Raw genomic sequence first — 21,921 nt, 5'->3', positions numbered from 1 at the left:
TCCATGGCTGATTCATGTCAATTATGGCAAAAACCACTACAATATTGTAAAGTAATTAGCCTCCAACTAATAAAAATAAATGGGGGGGGGGGGAGAAAATACCTAGGAAAAAAAAAAAAAGAATTTACAGAGTGTGTGACAGTTAGTTATCTCAATGTCTCAAATAATATATTGAAATGATAGTGCCTTAAACTCCTGTATTGGAATTTTAATCAATTCCTTGAGTGCTAATTACTTAATCTCTGGGCTTATGTGCATTCATTATTTTCAGGAAGAAATCGCCAAGGAAACTTGTTCTGTTTTCTTTATTTTCTTTTTCTTTTCTTTCTTTCTTTTTTTTTTTTTTAGCAATAAGAGTATGAGACTTCTCAGAGGGAAGGGAAAAAACTTCTAAAGGGAAAAAAAGCCACAGAAGCTAAGAGACAGAAACAAAAAATCCTCCAGTGTCTAATACAAGGAAACCACACCACACCAGGAATTCACAAATGGCCAGCAAATAACCAACAAAGATACAGCACTATCTACTAAAATACTGAAGATTCCAGGATCATAGAGATTATAAGACATAATTAGTCCCAGTTAATATCCCTGGGAAAATTCTGGGAAGTCTCATCAGTCCAGTTGCTCAGTCATGTCTGACTCTTTGTGACCCCAAGGACTGCAGCACGCCAGGCTTTCCTGTCCATCACCAACTCCCAGAGCTTGCTCAAACTCATGGCCATCGAGTTGGTGATATCATCCAACCATCTCATCCTCTGTCGTCCCCTTCTCCTCCCACTTTCAATCTTTCCCAGCATCAGGGTCTTTTCCAGTACGTCAGTTCTTCACATCAGGTGGCCAAAGTTTTGGAGTTTCAGCTTCAGCATCAGTCCTTCCAATGAATATTCAGGACTGATTTCTTTTAGGATGGACTGGCTGGATCTCCTTGTAGTCCAAGGGACTCTCAAGAGTCTTCTCCAACACCATAGTTCAAAAGCATCAATTCTTTGGCGCTCAGCTTTCTTTATAGTCCAACTCTCACATCCATATATGACTACTGGGAAAACCATAGCTTTGACTAGACGGACCTTTGTCGGCAAAGTAATGTCTCTCCTTTTTAATATGCTATGTTTGTCATAGCTTTTCTTCCAAGAAACAAGCGTCTTGTAATTTCATGGGTGCAGTCACCATCTGCAGTGATTTGGGAGCCCAAGAAAATAAAGTATCTCTCTATTTTCCCTGTTTCCTCATCTATTTGCCATGAAGTGATGGGACCAGAAGCCATGATCTTTATTTTTTGAATGCTGAGTTTTAAGTCAGCTTTTTCACTCTCCTCTTTCATCTTCATCAAGAGGCTCTTTAGTTCCTCTTCACTTTCTGCCATAAGGGTCGTGTCATCTGTATATCTGAGGTTATTGATGTTTCTCCCAGCAATCTTGATTCCAGCTTGCACTTCTTCCAGCGTGCATTCCGCATGATGTACTCCACATATAAGTTAAATAAGCAGGGTGACAATATGCAGCCTTGATGTACTCCTTTCCCAAATTTGAACCAGTTTGTTGTTCTATGTCCGGTTCTAACTATTGCTTCCTGATCTGCATACAGGTTTCTCCAGAGGCAGGTAAGGTGGTCTGGTATTCCATCTCTTTAAGAATTCTCCACAGTTTGTTGTGATTCACACAGTTGAAGGCTTTAGCGTAGTCACTGAAGCAGAAGTAGATGTTTTTCTGGAAATCCCTTGCTTTTTCTATGATCCAACACATGTTGGGAATTTGATCTCTAGTTCTTCTGCCCTTTCTAAATCCAGTGTGTACATGGAAGTTCTTGGTTCACATACTGTTGAAGCCTAGCTTGAAGGATTTTGAACATTACCTTGATAGCATGTGAAATGAGTGCAATTGTGCAAGAGTTTGAACATTTCTTGGCATTGCCCTTCTTTGTGACGGGAATGAAAATTGACTTTTCCAGTCTTGTGGCCACTGCTGAGTTTTCCAAATTTCCTGATATATTGAGTGCAGCATTTTAATAGCATCATATTTTAAGATCTGAAATAGTTCAGCTGGAATTCCATCACCTCCACTAGCTTTTTTTGTAGTAATGCTTCCTAAAGCCCACCTGACTTCATACTCCAGGATGTCTGGTTCTAGGTGAGTGATCACACAATCTTGGTTATCTGGGTCATTAGGAACTTTTTTGTACAGTTCTTTGTATTCTTGCCACCTCTTCTTAATATCTTCTGCTTCTGTTAGGTCATTGCTGTTTCTGTCCTTTATTGAGCTCATCTTTGCATGTAATGTTCCCTTGGTATCTCTAATTTTCTTGAAGGGATTTCTAGTCTTTCCCATTCTATTTCTTCCTTTATTTCTCTGCATTGATCACTTAAGAAGGCTTTCTTCTCTCTCCTTCCTATTCTTTGGAACTCTGCATTCAAATGGATTTATCTTTCCTTTTCTCCTTTGCCTTTAGCTTCTGTTCTTTTCTCAGCTATTTGTAAGGCCTCCTCAGAAAACCATTTTGTCTTGCTTCATTTCTTTTTCTTGGAGATGGTTTTGCTCACCACCAAATACAATGTTGTGAACTTCTGTCTATCGTGCTTCAGGAGTTGTGTCTATCAGATCTAATCCCTTGAATTTATTTGTCACTGTATAATCATAAATGTTCTGATTTAGGTCATACCTGAATGGCCCAGTCGTTTTCCTTACTTTCTTCAATTTAAGTCTGAATTTGGCAATAAGGAGTTCATGATCTGAGCCACAGGCAGCTCCCAATCTTGCTTGCTGACTGTATAGAGCTTCTCCATCTTTCACTGCAAAGAATATAACCAATCTGATTTTGATATTGACCATCTGGTGATGTCCAAGTGTAGAGTCCTCTCTTGTGTTGTTGGAAGAGGGTATTTGCTATGACCATTCATTCCCTTGGCAAAACTCTGTTAGCCTTTGCCCTGCTTCATTTTGTATTCCAAGGCCAAATTTGCCTGTTATTCCATGTATCTCTTAACTTCCTACTTTCGCTTTCCACTTCCCTATGATGAAAAGGACATCTTTTTTTTTTTTTTGGTGTTAGTTATAAAAGTCTTGTGGATCTTCATAGAACCATTCAACTCCAGCTTCTTTTGCATTAGTGGTTGGGGCAGACTTGGATTACTGTGATATTGAATGGTTTGCCCTGGAAACAAACTGAGATCATTCTGTCATTTTTGAGATTACACCCAAGTACTGCATTTCAGACTGTTGTGTGAGTATGAGGGCTACTCCACTTATACTAAGGGATTCTTGTCCACAGTAGTAGATATAATGGTCATCTGAGTTAAATTCGCCCACCCGTCCATTTTCATTCACTGATTCCTAAAATGTCAATGTTCTCTCTTGCCATCTCCTGTTTGACCACTTTCAATTTACCTTGATTCATGGACCTAACATTCCAGGTTCCTAGGCAAAACTGTTCTTTCCAGCATCAGACTTTACTCTCACCAACAGACACACCCACCAGCGGGCATCATTTCTGCTGTGGCTCAGCCTCTTCACTGCTTCTGGAGCTGATTCTCTGGTCTTCTCCAGGAGCGTACTGGACATCTACCAACCTGGGAGGTTCATGTTCCAGTGTCATATCTTTATGCTTTTCATACTGTTCATGGGGTATTCAAGGCAATAATGCTGAAGTGGTTTGCACTTCCTTCTCCAGTGGACATTTTTGTCAGAACTCTCCACCATGACCTATCCGTCTTGGAAGGCCCTACACAGCATGGCTCTTAGTTTCATTGAAATACACAATGCTGTGATCCATGTGATCATTTTGGTTAGTTTTCTGAGATTGTGGTTTTCTTTCTGTCTGCCCTCTGATGCATGAGAATAAGAGGCTTGTGCAATTTCCCGATGGGAGGGACTGCCTATGAGGAAAATCCAGTCTGTGCTTTGATGGGCAGGGCCATGTTCAGTAAATCTTTAATCCAATTTTCTGCAGATGGGTGGGGCTGTGCCCCTTCTCTGTAGTTTGGCCTGAGCCCAAACTACGGTAGGGGTAATGGCAACCTCCTTCAAAAAAATTTCTGCCAGCACACTGCGTCTCCCAGTATTGCAGCTGTCAGTGCTCCTGGCCACACAGCAAGCCACTGTCAACCCATGCCTTCACCAGAGAGCTCAAAACACTCACAGGCAAGTGTGGCTCAGTCTCTTGTGGGGTTACTGCTCCTGTCTCCTGGGCCCTGGAGCACCAAGGTTTTGTTTGTGCCCTGCAACATCTCTGGCGGGTATGAGGTTTGATTTTAAACACAATTGGGCCCCTCCTACCATCTTGGTGAGGCTGCTCCTTTGTCCTTGGATGTGGAGTATCTTTTTTGGTGGGTTCCAACATTTTCCTATTGATCGTTGTTCAGCAGCTAGTCGCGAGTTTAGTGTTCTCACAGGAAAAGATAAGCACATGTCCTTTTACTCTGCCATCTTGGAGTGGATTAAATCACGGACTGTTGGTAAATGGACTCAGTTTCCCACTCCTGTCCCCTCCCCTGGAGATATGGGGGTATACTGAAAGTTCACATGTTCTTCTGATCACATGGCTGTTTTCCCTGGAAGCAGCCCCAATCCTTAGGTTGCCTAGGGGCTTTCCAAAAGTCACTCCATTAACCTAACAACAGACATCTTTACTGAATACATATTTCTCATTAAAAATCACAAAATTATAACTGTAGATATCATCCATTTTCTTTTTTTTCTTTTTCTTTTTTTTGTTGCTGTGCTGTACTTCTTGTGTGATATTAGCTCCCCGACCAGGGATTGAACCTGGGCGCTCAGCAGTGAAAGCGCAGAGTCCCACTGCAGCCCAGGCAACAATGACCAATTCTGTATCACTATAGCTTTGCCTTATCTACAAGGTTCAATTAAATAAAAATCATACGACATACAATCCTTTATATCTGGATCTATCAATGTTGCATTTATCAGCAGTTCACTCCTTTTTAGTGCTAAATAGTTTTCTACTGAATGGACATACCATATTTTGTTTATCTATTCACTTGGGTTGTTTTCCTAATTTTGGCTACTATGAATAAGGCTGCTACAAAAACTTACATGGAGGTCTTTGTGTGAACGTCTGTCTTCACTTCTTGGGAAGGTACCTAGGAGTGGAACTGCTGGGTCATACGGCAACTCTACTTTTAACTTTGTGAGGAACCTGCTGCTTTCCAAACAGCTGTACTACTTTACATTCCAACCAGCAGTGTCTTAGGCTTGTTTCTCCACACTAATCGTCTGATGTTCTGGTACCCCACTGTGGTTTTAATTGGCATTTCCCTAACAATGAACACCTTTTCACTCCAGCTCAATTGTAAGGTAAAAGTAGCAGCTGCCATTGACGGAGAATCTATCATCCTCCAGGGGCTCTTCAGATGAAATCTCATTCAACAGCATAACAACCCCGGGAATCAGGAGCTCATATACTTACAAATGAGTAAACTAAGTCTCAGAGAGGTAGACTTGGCCAAGGTAACACAAAAAGTAAGCGGAAAGCTGGGTTTGCATGAGGTAAGTTGGTTTCTACGTCTGTTCTTTCCCTGGCAGTGAACAGAAGATGCAGTTTCCTGTGCCACAATAATCCACAATCTTATTCTTTGGAACATCTGACACAGCTCTCACAGGGAGTCATATGAGATTTATTTTAGGCATGATTTCACTGTCTAGAAGAAAATTAAAATGACAACTGAAACCACATGGAAGAGTCTACCTCCATCTCCTTTTATAGGCTATTAGGAACTATTCTTCAGATATCTTAGCTGTCACTTACTGCATCTCTGAGAGCAAAATGAAAACAAAGGTGCTCAAATTGGCTGACCTGCCAAGAACAACTGCAGAACAAATGGACCCAAAACCCATCTTGGAGGCAAACCAAAAACCACCCACACTTGCCCTTACAAGTGTCTATTACAAATTGACACTTGCCAATTGGTGGCTCAGTGGTCATGCAGCCGACACAGGAGATGTGGGTTTGATCCCTGGGTTGAGAAGATTTCCTGAAGGAGGAAATGGCAACCCATTCCAGTATTCTTGCCTGAATAATCCCAAGGGCAGAGGAGCCTGGAAGGCTGTACAGTCCATGGGGTCGCATGGAGTTGGACATGGAGTAACTGAGCAAACACACACACACACACACACACACATCTGCCTCTATGAGGATTAAATCATGTGCTACTGCAGCTACTGACTTTCAACGCTCCTTGAACAGAGTTCAGGGTGGAGAGCAGAAATGAAGCACTCTGTGCTCACGGGGCAAAAACTGGCAGGACAGGTCTTCAGATACTTGGATATTTTCAGGAGTAGATTTTATGAGCCCAATTCTTGTATCTCCCCATATCTAGAAAACCAGTAATACCCTTCAAGGTGATGACTGTTCCTTGCGATTAGCAAAGCTTCATGAGACTAGTAGAAAACTTCTGGGAAAACATGTGCTTAATTACATGTATTCCCCCTTCACCAAAATCACATATATCCTAACCTTTTCCCCCTGCCTCTTTAGAACAGTTTCTCAGAGCTATCCGAAGTACTATCTCCCAGGCTTCAGTCTTCATTTGCTCCAAATAAAACTTAACTCTCAGTTCTCACTTTGTGCAAATTTTTAAGGCAACAGAAGAGAGTTCTTAGCTACTAAAAATACTCAGAGGTGCAACCTCATGGCACAAAACAACAGGAAATGAATGCATGGGCTGCAGCCAAAAGGGTTTATGTGACAAATTTTCCAAATGTCACAAAACATAATTCATTCAGAAACTGACGACCAGGAGAGTTAATTAGAATGGTGTGAAAGCAATGGTAACAGATGGAAAATCAGTGCTATTTGGTGGCAATAAACTAATATAATCAACCTTGGTTACAGGCCCAATTCCAACAAAATCCCTAAAGAAAGTCCAGACTTCTGGTGCTTTACCCAAAGGCCTAGTCCAGGAGAGGCATCCCTTTGAGCAGCACTGCTTGGAATCAGCGAGCTGCAGTGTGAAAAGCCCAGCAGAGCAGCTCTGCCCAGAGTGGGGGCAGGGGGTGGGCAGGGGCCTGAAACGTAGCTTTAAGGGCCCCCAGGGAAGTGAGTGAGAATGGGAGAAAGAACTGTGATTTCCAACCACATCACACAGCTCAAATTCAATAACAGATACTGGTTCTAAGTCTTTACCAGCAGACCCAAAACTTAGCCACCAGACAAAGGAGAAAATATCTACTTATCAACTTTTACTAAGAGAAATGCCTTAGATTAGTAAGACCAGCAGCTTTAAGAGCAAAAAATGCCGAAATGAGTAGATAAGGATTTCCTAACTTAACCTGTGTACTACCCCTTCCTATTTAACTTATATTTTGCAAGAAGAGTGTATTGGACAGTGTGATGACATATACATCTCTAAGTCTGGATTCTAACTGTAAGGAGGACAGGAGAAGAAAAGAAGCTGAGATCTGACTAAAGCATGTCTAAAGGCTGAACATATGGTGGCTCCCCATGTTCAGAGGCACTGTGACCTACCCCTCGCCCTGGGTCAAGAGCTCTAGTCCTGTCTTGTTCTTTCCTGCAGCCTCGACTTACCAGTGTGCGTCTCCATGTCAGCCCCACAGTGCCGGGCACTGCTCCTTCAGGTCTCAACCTAAACATGAAGTTTCTCCCAGATCTGAGTGTATGAGGGGGGACTCTGCTGAACAGACTCCTCTGTGCCATCTGAGCCCTGTGCCTGCATGCCCTGGACTCCACGCTGTGGCTGCAATGAGCAGAGTCCTTGGTGTTAACTGCTGCTCCCATCCTTGCTCCCCTAGACAGAATGGCAGGGATACATAGGTGTGACTCACACTTGGCCCTTGCATGCATAGGATGCATAATACATGAGCTCAAAGAATGAAAAGAAATATGTCCTGAAACGGTCAGGGCATGTGGTCTGAATGACCTGCTTGCCCACATCTGACAGTGGTTACAATCAACTGACCTCATGGGGTCATCACCCTCTTGATGCTCTGTTCTGAGTGACTCCTCTTTTCTCCTACTGAGGATGTGGGTTGGGGTGGGCTGGGGTGCAGCAAAACACCCACTGGGAGGAGGATAGCAGAACTCAGTTAAAAAAGAAAACAATTCTTTTAGTATTATAGACAGCCCTGGCTTTCCACCCAATGCAACACATTTCTGCAAGACTATCAGCAAACTTTTTATAGCTCTGTCTCCTAGCTCTCAGTTCAGTGCAGTTGCTCAGCCGTGTCTGACTCTTTGAGACCCCATGGATTGCAGCACACCAGGCTTCCCTGTCCATCACCAACTCCCGGAGCTTACTCAAACTCATGTCCATCGAGTCAGTGATGCCATCCAACCATCTCATCCTCTGTCATCTCATTCTCCTCCTGCCTTCAATCTTTCCCAGAATCAGGGTCTTTTCCAATAAGTCAGTTCTTTGCATCATGTGGCCATAGTATTGGAGTTTCAGCTTCAGCATCAGTCCTTCCAAAGAATATTCAGAACAGATTTCCTTTAGGGTGGACTGGTTGGATCTCCTTGCAGTCCAAGGGACTCCCAAGAGTCTTCTCCAACACCACAGTTCAAAAGCATCAATTCTTTGGCACTCAGCTTTCTTTATAGTCCAGCTCTCACAACCATACATGACTATTGGAAAAACCATAACCTTGACTAGACAGACCTTTGTCAGCAAGTACTGTCTCTGCTTTTTAATATGCTGTCTAGGTTTCTCATAGCTTTTCTTCCAAGGAGTAAGCATCTTTTAATTCATGGCTGCATCAGCTATCATTTCTAATAGCTTTCACTGTGTCTTGCTTTTTAAAATCTGTGATGGAAATTGGTTTGTGTGGGTTTTTTTTTTTTTTCTTAAGGGAATGGAGAATGAAGGGAGAAAAGGAAGACCATATGGTGGTAAAAAAGCAAATACAAGCAGAAGACAAATTCCACTGGTGGACTCAGGTTCATTTCTCATACCATCTTCTGCTCTGCAGTTTTGACAAAGGGCCTGGTCTTGCGACAGTTGCCTGCAGAATGCAAAAGTTCTTACTCCCTTGGGAGTAGCTGTTTGGGAAGTTGGGACTGCCCATAGCCTCATTCTGCATCTCTGCCTCTCTCTGTCACTCAGAACCCAATTTCAGGATTTCCCAAAACTGAGTTTCTGCTTTTGAGTTTTCTCTGCAGCTTCCCCAGTTTTGACCTAAGGTCGCCCACATTTCTCCAGTGCAGCCCTCGTACATGCATCCTGAGTATGACAAATGCCGGAATACAATACTGCGGAGGGTTCTCTACTGACCTGGGGACCTTCTTCCACCTCTACCTGCCATCTAGACACCGTATCAGATACAACCTCCTGGTAGCATACCAGCAGAGAGCCTCCACTGCCTCCAGCTCCTATTTGGGAACAGCAGCACCCCCATGAGAGCATGCCAGCCACACCGGCCAGCTCCTCCTCTTATTTCCACCCCAGCTATCTGGTCAGCAAGCCATGCCAGGGGCCAGGAGTTGAATAGAGAGCGTGTAGGAGCCTGCCAGCAGTAAAGAAGAGGATGAGGAAGACAAGGGGAGGCAGGTGGGGACAGAAGAGCAGGGGCCCAGGCTGGGCAGGCCCAAGGCCACTCCTGTATTCCCCACAGCCTTCATGAGCTCCCACACCACAGGAGGCCTGGCTGGGGGCACAGCTGGTACTGCGCCTGCCTCCCTCCTTCCTCACAAGACCAAACGAGGCTCAGGGGCTACACCGGGCTCTGTAGAGGACAACCCAGAAGGATGGACAGCAGCACACCAACTCCTTGCTTGCAAATCTCCAGTGACGTTCCATTGATTGCATGTTTCTTTCTTTTTTTTTTCCTGGAGGTTGGAATATATAGTCCCTTCCTTTGGAATATAATTTTATCCTACACAGGACTGCATTATATGAACAAGAGAAAGCAATGGGGCTCAGAGAGCCTGACCTGTACAGGTTTCCCCTAGATCCCTGAAAATTCCTCATGACAGATTAAACTCCAGACAACCAGGGAAGGTCTCACCTTGGCCTGGCCACGTGCCCCAACCTGCCAGACCGCCAAGCTCGGCCACACCAGGGCCACTTTCCATTCCCTGCCTTCCACCTGCCTCTGGACAGCAAGCTCCTGAAGGCAAGTCTAGATCTTTCTCTCCACCTGGAATGTTCTTCCCTGCAGTGCCCACTGTTTGGGGTCAGGCTGTGTTGCTTAGATGAAAATTTCCTGAATTTTCAGAAACTGAGATGTTAACGTTCTCTTTGGGGCTCTAAATTTTTCTAAAATCATTAGTACAAGAAACTTCATTTACATTATCTTATTCCTAAAAATGTGCGGTGCAGACATTTGTGTGGACTACCATACAATTGCACTCATCTCACATGCTAGTAAAGTAATGCTCAAAATTCTCTAAGCCAGGCTTCAAAAGTACTTGAACCGTGAACTTCCAGATGTTCAAGCTGGTTTTAGAAAAGGCAGAGGAACCAGAGATCAAACTGCCGACATCCACTGGATCACTGTGGCTCAGAGGTTAAAGCGTCTGCCTGCAATGCGGGAGACCTGGGTTCAATCCCTGGGTTGGGAAGATCCCCTGGAGAAGGAAATGGCAACCCGTTCTAGTATTCTTGCCTGGAGAATTTCATGGACAGAGGAGCCTGGTGGGCTACAGTCCACGGGGTCGCAAAGAGTCAGACATGACTGAGCGACTTCACTTTCACTGGATCATCAAAAAAGCAAGAGAGTTCCAGAAAAATGTCAACTTCTGCTTCACTGACTATGTCAAAGCCTTTAACTGTGTGGAAAATTCTTAAAGAGATGGGAATACCAGGCCACCTGACCTGCCTCCTGAGAAATCTGTATGCAAGTCAAGAAGCAAAAGTTACAACTGTACATGGAACAATAGACAGGTTCCAAATCAGGAAACGAGTACGTCAAGGCTGTATATTGTCACCCTGCTTATTTAACTTATATGCAGAGTACATCATGAGAAATGCTGAGCTGGATGAAGCTCAAGCTGGAATCAAGATTGCTGGGAGAAATATTAATTACCTCAGATATGAAGATGACACCAACCTTACGGCAGAAAGTGAAGAACTAAAGAGCCTCTTGATGAAAAGTGAAAGAGGAGAGTGACAAAGCTGGCTTAAAACTCAACATTCAAAAAACTAAGATCATGGCATCTGGTCCCATCACCTCTTGGCAAATAGATGGGGAACCAGTGGAAACAGTGACAGACTTTATTTTCTTGGGCTCCAAAATCACTGCAGATGGTGGCTGCAGCCAAGAAATTAAAAGACATTTGCCCCTTGGAAGAAAAGCTATGACCAACCTAGATAGCATATTAAAAAGCAGAGACAGTACTTGGCCAACCAAGTTCCATCTAGTCAAAGCTATGGTTTTTCCAGTGGTCATGTATGGATGTGAGAGTTGGACTATAAAGAAAGCTGAGCACTAAAGAATTGATGCTTTTGCAGTGTGGTGTTGGAGAAGACTCTTGAGAGTCCCTTGGACTGCAAGGAGATCCAACCAGTCCACGCTAAAGGAAATCAGTTCTGAATATTCATTGGAAGGACTGATGCTGGAGCTGAAACTCCAATACTTTGGCTACCTGATGTGAAGAACTGACTCATTGTAAGGACCCTGATGCTGGGAAAGATAAAAGGTCGGAGGAGAAGGGGACGACAGAGGATGAGATGGTTGGATGGCATCACTGACTTGATGGACGTGAGTTTAAGTAAGCTCTGGGAGTTGATGATGGACAGGGAAGCCTGGCGTGCTGCAGTCCTTGGGGTCTCAAAGAGTCAGACATGACTGAGTGACTAAACTCAACTGAACTGATTCCTAAAAATGGATCAATGGGTAGACTGCTGAGCCTGGAGGGATACTTAGTGTGGTGTGGGCTGTCCCATGATGTGATCAGGGAAGGACCATCCCCAGTATATCAGGGAGCATGCGGTGCCTACCCAGCAGCTGGTATGATGCTGTCTTCAAGGGCCCATATTCTTTACCTGGGGGTTCCGCTGTTCCATACTCCTGAGCATCCACAGACCAGGAGCCTCTGAAGCTTAGCGGTCCTGCCATATCTGCCCTGTTACGTCCAGTGTCTGGCCCAGCGCAGGGGTCCAGGAGATGCTTTTGTGGAAATGCTTACATATCCTCCTCTGCCTGCTGAAAAGTTTCCATTTGATTTGACTGAGCACAGCATGGTTGATACCCAGCCCTGGTCACTTTCCAATTAGGATTCAGCACAGTGAGGACAGCAGTGGGGGCTGCTGAGGGAACAAGGTGGGACGAGATCCCGGGGCACCGTCGAGGGATGGGAAGCAGATGACGTGCGCAGGACTGAAGAGCAGAACACTCTTAGTGGAAGACCCTGGCTGGGGCGCTGGCGAGAGCAGTGACAGGGCAGCAGCTCTGGTGACTGGACGTCAGCAGCAGCAAAGGCACGCTGTCCCTGGACCAATACAGGCACGCGGCGTCGCTCCCCGCAGACGGGAAACGCACTCTGACTAGGCAGAGCAGTCACAAACAGTGAACAGAACAGACTTTGTCGTGTGTGAGACAGAGCTCCTGTGGCAGAACTGGGGAAGGAGGCAAGAGAACTGGCCGAAGAACTGGATTTTAAAGTTGTGTCTACAGAGGTACAGAACAGACTTTGGGACTCTGTGGGAGAAGGCGAGGGTGGGATGTTTAGAGAGAACAGCATCGAAACATGTATATTATCAAGGGTGAAACAGATCACCAGCCCAGGCTGGATGCATGAGACAAGTGCTCAGGCCTGGTGCACTGGGAAGACCCAGAGGGATCGGGTGGAGAGGGAGGTGGGAGGGGGGTCAGGATGGGGAATACATGTAAATCCACGGCTGATTCATGTCAATGTATGGCAAAAACCACTAAAATATTGTAAAGTAATTAGCCTCCAACTAATAAAAATAAATGGAAAAAAAAACCCTATAAAAAAATAAAGTTGTGTCTAAGAAGTTTGGGGGGTTTAGTAGAAACTTCAAGTCAACAGAAGCGTGTGGAGGGAGGAGCCTGGCCATTTTGTAACAGCAGGCTGAATGTCAATGCTGAGTCAGAGACCTTTCAACCTAACCCTATCTAATTCTCTAACTGGAAAGGACGGTCTGTCAGGACCTCTTCTGGAGCCAGCTGGACTTACAGGGAAAAAGCTTGCTTCCCCATGCTCAGTCTGTGTGCCCTGAGCACCCCAGGGGCTCAGCAAAGCCATGAAAGACAGCCGCGAGCCTCAGGCAAGCCTCTCAGGTGAGGCAGCTCACACAACATTCCTGGGCATGTTCTCACCATGAGAAAACAGACAGGAACCAAACTCAGCAGGAAGAAGTGATCATGCCATCATTCTTCAAGCAAGCAGAAGCATATAAGTCACACAAGTAGCTTCACATTCAAGTTTTTGGGAGGATAATGTACAACACCCCAACCATACTCTTCTGAGAACAGAAATCCGAACTTTGGGCAAGGCTTCAGCAAACTCAATCATCAGCCCATGACCACTCTAATGAGTGTTCAGTTCAGCATCACACTGGGTGCCAGGAAAGACACAGAGCAAAAAAGTGCAGTCAGTGGAAGAGCCACAGTTACCTTCCATCTATAGCTCACAGAAATGAAACCAATTACAGATCAACCGTCAGTAAAACTCTGACTCCACTCATACCCTCATCAGTTAAATGTTCAGTTCAGCTCAGTTCAGTCGCTCAGTCGTGTCTGACTCTTTGTAACCCCATGAATCGCAGCACGCCAGGCCTCCCTGTCCATCACAAACTCCCGGAGTTTACTCAAACTCATGTCCATAGTTTCGGTGATGCCATCCAGCCATCTCATCCTCTGTCGTCCCCTTCCCCTCCTGCCCCCAATCCCTCCCAGCATCAGGGTCTTTTCCAATGAGTCAACTCTTCACATGAGGTAGCCAAAGTATTGGAGTTTCAACTTCAGCATTAGTCCTTCCAATGAACACCCAGGACTGATCTCCTTTAGGATGGACTGGTTGGATCTCCCTGCAGTCCAAGGGACTCTCAAGAGTCTTCTCCAACACCACAGTTCAAAAGCATCAATTCTTCGGTGCTCAGCTTTCTTTATAGTCCAACTCACATCCATACATGACCACTGGAAAAACCATAGCCTTGACTAGGTGGACCTTTGTTGGCAAAGTAATGTCTCTGCTTTTTAATATGCTGTCTAGGTTGGTTTTAACTTTCCTTCCAAGGAATAAGTGTCTTTTAATTTCATGGCTGCAATCACCATTAAAGGTAGATAATGGCAAACACCTCACTGAGGATATTATAAAGATTCTACGAGATAATGTGTGCAAAAGCATGAAATTGGTCTGCCGCCCTTTCACTGACCATCAAGAAACAATCACCTTCCTGTATCTCCCAGGTCTTCCCACTCCAACTACTCCAAACCATTTAATGAAAATTCAACTCCCAAACTACCCACAAAAGTTAATTCTCCCCAAACCCACTTAGTGAGTACTAGTAAGCCCTGACTGTCACGCCAGGAGGGGGTGGCAGTGGCCAGATGGATTGAAGTCATCACCTGCCCACATCTTGTTTGTCTTGCTAGCTCTTCTCCACAAGCCAACAAGGAGGTCAAGAGCTCTGCTTGGGAAACTGTGGGTCTGAGCAGAGAGGTTCGCACAGTCAGAACCAAATGCCCAGCCCTGTCAGCTCAGTCATGCCAAGCTGCCCTCTGCCACACTCCCACATACCAGACCCTGCGCTTCAGGACACCTGTCTTCAATATCTGACATCAGGAGAACTTTTACTATTGATCCAATCCCCAGACCATGTCTCCATCTCACTGCAAAAGTACTTCTAGAACAGGAAACACAGTGTGGCTTTTTTCCTATTGACCAGAATGAGTGGGTGCAGTTCACCAGTTCTGCCCCAACTCTCCTGTTTGGGACTGTATTCTCTAACCAAGCTATTCTCTCTAGTCCATCTCCAAATCCAGGCAAAGTTAATCAAGGTCCTTCCAGCCTCCAAAGCATTACAAAGACGCGAAATGTAAGCATAAATGTTTGAGCACTCCAAAACAGACAATAATGCTTGGGTCCTGTTTTAACTTAATGCTCAAGTATCTTCTCAAAAATAAAATCTGAATTCTAGTCTCTCCTATCAGACTGCACCCAAACCATATACAACAAATCAGTTTACAACCCAAAGCCTCATGATTCTATGGCCCAGTTAAGAATCACTGGAAACCAGGGCCTTTTATGGTTTAAGAGCAAATGTAATAATCCATTAATGCAAATTTGCAAAAGATAGACACTTGCCCAAGAGTTTCATGGGGCACTGTATTAGCAAAAAGCTAGAAACTACCTAAATGTCTATCAAGAGAGTAGATTAAGAGAACATTCACATAAAGGAATATTCTGCAGTTCCAAGGGGGATGCAGTAGGTCTGTGCATGCCAACATGGAAACAGTTTCAACAAATATCTCTTATGAAAAAAGAAGAAATAAGATGCACAAGACTGTGTATAATATGATACCATCTGTGTACTTTTAACAAAGTATCTAATATATAAATACTTTAAAAATTCAGAGCAAAGCAAAAGAAATGTAAAGGTAGCTACCTCTGCAGAGAGTCTAGAGTTGGGGAGGTAGAGGGGAGGGGGAGAGGCCATCATGTTCAGTTTCACACCCCTTTTTAACCATATACATGCATTCATTTTGTTTTAAAAAACCATCATATCAATTCTCTATGAAAACGTGGAACAAGATCAACACAGATAAAATTCCTAGATAAATTAAGAATGCCATTTCAGTTGATATCCACCACTTTTTAAAAAGCTCGTTTCTCCCTATTCATGTTTCCCTGCCCATTCTTAAAACAAAACTAATGAGCCATGAAACAACCAAATGGGAGTCTGGAAGAGAAAAAAAGGGCTCTAATTCACACTTGGATAATCAGCTCTTCATGAAAAAGGGCTACAGCCACTCAGACCAGCCTCGGCGAGCTCACGTTCTCCCTTGACAGACTGTGCGGTCTGGAGGGGGATGGCCACCCCAGGCATGCTGCCTTAAAGCCAGGATCTTACGATAGTAATGCTCATAGGCAGACAAAAAAAAAGGGACATAAAACTTCACACACACACAGCCCCCATGGGTGGAACAGCTAAAAAAGAACACTGATTGAGCACAGGTAGAACCAACTCAGAAACACAGCATTTTTCAAAAGTCTATTTTTGAACTGATGATTGAGAATCTAGGGCCTGTTTTCTCACAGAAATAATGGTGCACATGTGGCTAAATACCTGGTAGCCAACCCCTTTCTTCTGAGCTCATAAAATAAATGAACTTCTCTTCCATCCTTGTAAGTGGTGCGAGCTGTCTGCAGGAGGATCCCAGTCTGTGCTCTTCAGACCCAGCGCCCCAGCAGAAGTGAAGGGGACAGGCCCGGATACTGTGTCAGAGGTTCATCAAGTCTCCTCCAGCTTCTACCTGCTGCCCAGCCCCACACCAACCCGAGACAGAGGTTGAAAGAAAGATTTAGGGAAGCCTAGCTGAAGGCAACTGATCCCTCCAGACACTGGAAAGATCCCTGCCTCTACTGAGGCTTCAACATTAAAAACTCATTACCGATTTCCCTGCCGAGATGCACGTGGACAGAGTTCATGCCATCGCCACACAACTTTCTTATTTATTTTTATTAATGACTTTGATCTCAAAAAAATCTGAGACTACAGAAGTAAACAACAACTAAAAACACAAGGCAAAGACACCAAAAACAAATGTATCAAAAGAAAAAAGTAAAATAAACTGGACCACTTCAAAAATTAAACTGTTTTGATGAAAACAATACCATTAAGAAAATAAAAACGCAACTCACAGAATGGGAGAAAATATTTGCCAGTCTGACAGCTGATAAGCAACTTGTATAAAGAAGTCTTAAAACTCAACAATAAAAAGACAACCCATTAAAAATGGACAAAGGAATAACTGTTAATGGCTACAGGGTTTCTTTTTGGGGTGATGAGAACTAGTCAAGTTCTCAGACTTACTGTGGCAGTACTTGCGCAACTGTGAATGTTAAAAACCACTGACTTGTTCACTTTAAATGGGCGAACTGCATGTATGTCGATCATAACTCAATAAAACTGTTCTTTAAATGGGCAACTATTTGAACAGACATTTCTCCAAGGAAGATATACAGATGGCCAACAAGCACATAAAAAGATGCTTAACATCATTACTCATTAAGGAAATGCAAGTGAAAATCACAATGAGACACCACTTCACACTCACTAGGATGACTACGATAAAAAAAAAAAAAAAGACACAATTACAAGGATTTGCTGAGAATATAAAATGATGCAGCTATTCTCAGACTTTGAAAAAGTCTGGCTGATTTTCAAAAGGCTAAACAGCATATGACTCAGCAATTTCATTCCCAGGTATATACTTAACAGAGATTAAAACATACATCCACATAAAAAAGTACTTGTACACAAATATCACAACAGCATTATTTATAACAGCAAAAAAGTGGAAGCAAATCAGAAGCACATCAACTGTTGAGTAAATACTCTGATCTATTCCTGGACACCAGGGAAGCCCAATAAAAAAGGAAAGAAGTACTAATACATGCTATAACAGGGAAAAAGCCAGTCACAGTAGACCACACATTGTATGACTCCATTTATGTAACGTGTCCATAATAAGCAAACTTAGAGAGACAGAAAATAGATTAGCAGTTGCTCAGGGCTGGCCATCGGATGGGGCAGAATGGGGAGTGACTGACTGTTAATGAGTATGGGGGTTTTTTCAGGAGGCAAAAAATATTCTAAAATTAGATCACAAAGATGGTTGCACAACCCTGTGAATATACTAGAATATACTGAATTATATATTTAAACAGGCAAAGTGTATGATATGTGAATTACATCTTAATAAAATTTCTTTAAAAATATAAGAAAAACAAGGATGTATTATGTTCATTTCTAAGATACATTTTTTTTAAAATGACAGCTGAGTAAAAGGGGAACAGGAAGAGGAAAATATGATGAAACTGGAATGAAATACATACACAAAATAACACAGTGTTGGTCGTTTGCAGCAGTGTGGCAGGTGGGAGGAGATAGGCCCCCAGCTTCCAGAAGCCAAGGCAGAGAAAAACAATATTAGCCATAACACCCCAGGATTCATCCAACTGAAAACAATTCAGAAAACAATCATCTTTCTGATATTGGCATGTTCTTCCCAAGGAGGACACAGTGTGGCTGGCGTGAAAGAGAATTCAGAGTTTCAGGGAGGACCTCCCCAGAGGGAAACTGGGACTGACAAATGTCATCTGATGCTAACCTCTGAAAGACGTTGTTAAGGATTTCTACACAGCTGGTGGAGACCCTGGGAACTCAATCATATATTCTAAATAGGCTAAGTTAATGAAAACATGAGGCTGTTTTGAACTCAAGGGGGAAAAAAAAGCTGTACTTTAAGAGATGCAAAATATTAGTATGCCATATGTCTACTGCTATAATCAAATATACCGAGATGCCAGAGGGAGAGAGACTGAAAAAATGTCCAACACTGCTGAGTCTACAGCTAGAAGTATATGCATATTATTTTTAATTTTGGAGGCAAACAGTAAAAGAACCATGAGACAAGTGCTCGGGCCTGGTGCACTGGGAAGACCCAGAGGGATCGGGTAGAGAGGGAGGTGGGAGGGGGGATCGGGATGGGGAATACATGTAAATCCATGGCTGACTCATGTCAATGTATGACAAAAACCACTACAATATTGTAAAGTAATTAGCCTCCAACTAATAAAAATAAATGGAAAAAAAAAAAAAAGAACCAACTTAAAAAGTTGAACCTCATTGCCTTTCAGAAGCAGACAGCAATGGCAGAAGCATGAGGGGGCTGTAATTAGTTTTAAACTCTGGTACTACTGAACTGTTCCATTGATATGCATGTTAGTTTCTTAAAAACAAAAAATAATAAAATAAAAATAAACCCGCTACATACAGCCAAGGTCATTTACAGTCAGCTGTGAACACGGCTTCTACCAAAGGAGGCACTAGCCGAGGCCGGGTGAGGAAGCCAGTGCTCTGGTGGCGGGGTCTGCCCATCCGCGCCTGGCCGCGGCCTCTCCCGAGTCCCCCAGCCTCAACACAGCCCGCTCCTGAGCTCGGGCCACGGTGTCTCTTCCCACTCCCACTTTCTGGCTGGCTGGGCACAGCCGACTTCACCTAGAGATCAACACAGGCACGATGACACCCTGGTGTGACTGGGAAGATAAAGCCGACGTGCCTGCAGCTGGAGGCCCGGCTCGTGGGCCTCGCTGGCCATTCGCCGGCCGAGCGCGGGGTCGCGGGGTCTGCCCGAGCACACCTGCTCCTGCTCTGCTCCAAAGGCCCCGAGAAGCCCCCACCCGCGTCTGTGTTAGCCGTGTACCTTCCAAGCTGATGGCTCCATCATGGGATGCGGATTAAGGCTCTCGTATTTAAAAACGAGCCCGAAAATAAACATATAATCTCTCCTGGGGAATTGCCCAGGTTGAGAATGGTTATACAAACAGAATGTGTAAAGAAAAGAGAAAGAAAGGCAGGCAGGAGGCTGGGGCAACACTGAACACGGAAGCCTAAATCCAACATGGAGTCCTGGAGCAGAAGGCACAGCAGGAAAACCAGTGAAATTCACACAAAGCCGTAAGTTTAATTAATACCAACGTTACCGATGTAGGTTTGCTTTCCTTTAGTGTTGGTCCTTTGATGGACTGGAACCTGGTGATCCGGAGTCGAGGATAAGAAAGTAAGAGAGAGAAAGAAAGAAAGGCACGGGGACCAAAGCTCTGATGGAGCAAAGGTGTTTTAAGCAACATGGCATGGGCATATATACTGTCTTACAAGGTAGTTATTCTCAGCAAAAATAAAGATTAAAATTCCAGACTTACAAAACACAAGGCGATCCCTATTAAAGAGAGAAGACGGTACTTATCACCATAATGAGAAACTAACAAAGGAAATGCCTGGACTCTTCAGCCCAGGAAAGGCGTGCCTCTCTTCTTAGTTCCTGAATATTCAGGAATTAATAAGGACCAAAGGATTCCTGACAGATTCAAAACAGCACACAGGAAGCCCCCTGTTAAATGCTTCCTGATATGTTAGCAAATATAGTGAGGTAATATCAGATGTTAAATCAGTGGAAAATGGGTAAGCGGTATACAGGAATGTTACATTAGCTTCACAGCTTTTCTATGAATCTAAAATTTTTCTAAAGACTGATTAAAAACACAGAAACATATTGTGCCAAAACATATAAACAACCACAATGACAACAAAACCTGAATTAAGGCTCCTGGCTTTCAAACACAAGGAGCAGAGGCAGCAGGGATGGGGAAGGGCTGCAGCGGGGTGGCCAGCCCTCAGCCTGGCCCTGAGGCTTATGGCCTCTGTTAAGAGGGGGAGAGAAAGCTTCTGGGACGTGGCTGATGGGCAGGTCTTGGGGTGCAGATGAGTGAACCCACACATGAGCACAGAAGGAAGTGGAGGGCCAGCTCTGACCCACACTGTGTCAAGTGTCCAGTGTGACAGAAGGCTGGGCAATTCTTAATTCCTCTGACCCAGATTTCAGCAGCCCCAGGTCACAGCTCTAGGAAGCGGAGCTGGACATTGGTGCATTGGAGATCATTTCAATCCTCTCAGCTAATGCCTATTAACATCCAGGTCAAGTCCTTCCCCAGCTCTGAGGCTAGGGGGGAAGACAAAAGAGACTCCAGGGATTTCACAAATAGATCCCAATGGACCATGGTCACCTCCTTCCCCTCGAGGCAGGAAGAGGAAAGGGGTGCCCAGGTGCCTCTGAGGTTCTAACTCTGATGCCACTTGGAGAACTGAGGCAGGACATTTTTGCTAATTTTATAGTGAAGTCCTTATCTTCTGCAACATTTAAATGCAGGGATCAATCATTTAAACTTAAGTCTCTGCATCCTGATAAATCCTGCCAGCTTTTTGGGAGTTACAGAACCATGTAAACTTGAGAAACAGCAAGAAAATTCCCTTAGTGACCTCTAAACACCTGGGACTAAGTATACCAATCATTCAAGCCCTTACTGGAAGCTGAGTTGAGAACAGTTATCTCTAACTAGCCACCCATGTATGTGTTTTGTTTGGCCCACAGTAGTTTTATGACAAGGAAACGTTACAGAAAAAGCAAGATTTTTCAGCCTTTTGTGAAAAAGTCCAAAGGCCTATCAACAATCAACTAGGCCTTGAGTGGTACCTACCCTCTCCCTCCTCCTGCCCCACTGACTTGTCTGTTACGTGATGAGGCTGTTCTGGATCACCACCTTCCTTCCCATTACTCAGGATGAGGTGAAGCTGGGAGTGAACAAAATATGAGGAAAAAGCTGGCAAATATTATGGGTTCTGAAATAGGTACTATAGTGTAATGAAAAACCAGCATCTCCCAATACACAACAAAGTCTAGAATCTTAGGAGGGAGATGGGGGCATCTTGTTTTATTACCATGTATGTCTTGGATGAGCCCGGAGTGACAAGGATGGGACTGGCCACCTGGAGACACGGGGCCTTGTAGGAACTGGAAGTGGATTCCGTGGGTTCTGCTGACAGAAAGAAAGCATACCTAAGAGGTCTGCCGTCACACAATGGACAGTTCAGGCAGTCAGAGACCAGGTGTTCCAAATGGACCTTAGATTACCTAAAGGTTTGATGAAAGAGATAGGACTCAGTTCAGTTCAGTTCCTCAGTCGTGTCCAACTCTTTGAGACTCATGGACTACAGCACGCCAGGCTTTCCTGTCCATCACCAACTCCCGGAGCTTGCTCAAATTCATGTCCATCGAGTCGGTGATACTCTCCAACCATCTCATCCTCTGTCATCCCCTTCTCCTCCTGCCTTCGATTTTTCCAGCATCAGGGTCTTTTCAAATGAGTCAGTTCTTCGCATCAGGTGGCCCAAGTATTGGAGCTTCAGCTTCAGCATCAGTCCTTCCA

General features: G+C 44.2%; 1 protein-coding gene and 1 long non-coding RNA gene across 2 annotated transcripts in view; both read right to left on the bottom strand.

Annotated features, from left to right (window-relative positions):
- Positions 1–21,921, bottom strand: part of VOPP1 (VOPP1 WW domain binding protein) — a 146,569-nt gene that overhangs the window by 89,676 nt on the left and 34,972 nt on the right. The window lies entirely within an intron of this gene.
- Positions 4,308–20,733, bottom strand: LOC122424539. Its single transcript, XR_006264466.1, has 3 exons — positions 20,722–20,733; positions 5,241–5,244; positions 4,308–4,635 (listed from the first exon to the last, which is right to left on the bottom strand). It is a non-coding gene; the product is annotated as an uncharacterized LOC122424539 (long non-coding RNA).

The sequence above is a fragment of the Cervus canadensis genome, chromosome 22 (genome assembly GCF_019320065.1).
Source record: "Cervus canadensis isolate Bull #8, Minnesota chromosome 22, ASM1932006v1, whole genome shotgun sequence".
Lineage (NCBI taxonomy): Eukaryota > Metazoa > Chordata > Mammalia > Artiodactyla > Cervidae > Cervus > Cervus canadensis.
The sequence above is the reverse complement of the archived record's forward strand: the minus strand, read 5'-3'. Positions and strand labels throughout refer to the sequence as shown.